Source organism: Plasmopara halstedii (genome assembly GCF_900000015.1).
Source record: "Plasmopara halstedii genome assembly, contig: Scaffold_3120, whole genome shotgun sequence".
In the NCBI taxonomy this organism is placed as follows: domain Eukaryota; phylum Oomycota; class Peronosporomycetes; order Peronosporales; family Peronosporaceae; genus Plasmopara; species Plasmopara halstedii.
In genome coordinates this window covers 2,017,947-2,019,237 of record NW_020190023.1, presented here as the reverse complement: position 1 = coordinate 2,019,237, position 1,291 = coordinate 2,017,947, and positions in this window count along the sequence as shown.

Sequence of the window (1,291 nt, the reverse complement as noted above, 5' to 3'; positions counted from 1 at the left end):
AGTCCTCGACGAGGAAGTCCGTCACCCGTGGCGGGCGCGGTTTGTGGTGCCCGGCTGCAAGAGGGCCTGGAATGTGCTTCCCGTCAAGCCGCAAACGTACTGTCCGGAGTTGCACCGCGTGCAGGAGACGAAGAAGGGCTCAGCCCGCGCGTACCCACGGAATCAGCGAGGCTGGGTGTTTTTCGTGTCATAGACAGGGCTCATTGAGCAGAGAATTCGTTAAGGCGATCTAAAAGACGTAAAGGTGTCTAAGACACGCAAGCCTCGTACGAAGCGACAGTTGAATGTGGATTGTGGTTATTTAAAATTTTAATGGGGGGAGTGTAACGAGGTTACGCGTACCTACAACGAAAGGACCGTCTCTCGTATTCTATTCACCAGATTGTATATTTTATCAGCAGAGTAATTTGATTCATGTTTGGACGAGTTCGGATTTACCATCAATTTGATAGTCATATACATACAATCAATCGAGCGCGAGTCAATATTACGAAATTTTTTATTTCCGCCTCGAAACAATCAAGCTTTTTATACTTGAATAAACGAGTTATATCGAGCTTCCAATGTTAATATATCAAATTTTTGTTATCTGCGGCATGCCACCCTCTGCATTACGGCCACAAAAATCGTGTACAAATTTTCGTGGTTGTATCGTTAGAAAACCATTATACTGCTATAAACATGGACTTGCCGATGCAAGCTCGACTTTAGAAAAAAAGCTTTTGTATGCAGTAGGCGATTTTTGTATGTGGAGACAAAGTCAAGTAATTTCAAGTAGATATTTCTAGCGGGAAAGCATACAAATTGTAAAACATCAGTAGTACTCTCTAGTGAAATTTTTATCGACTTTGACTGCTGTTAATTACCATATCTCAAGTACAACTTTCATCGTGATGAGCATGGGGAAAATTTCGATGCAAACCAGTGTGTATAGCAATTTGTTATTGGCTCAGTGTATGACGAAATCAATTTCAGATGGGATGGATTTTCAAATCTATATGTTGAAAGAACTGCTGATTTGTTAAAAACTAATCAAATTTAGTATCGACTAGTGCTACCAAATCTAAGTGATCAGTGTTTGCAAGACGACTAGACAACACACAGTGGTCATTCATATTCACAAACTAATTAAATTGTCTTTACTGTACAAAGGTCAAAGGTCCGAGTTTCGTCAGGTGATGTGATTCTTTGCTTCAAACATGCAGCAAATTGAAATTGTTGTAGTGTATAGCGTTTATTTATCTCTGTATTATTCGTATCTGGTAAGATATGTAAGTTGGTCGATACATTG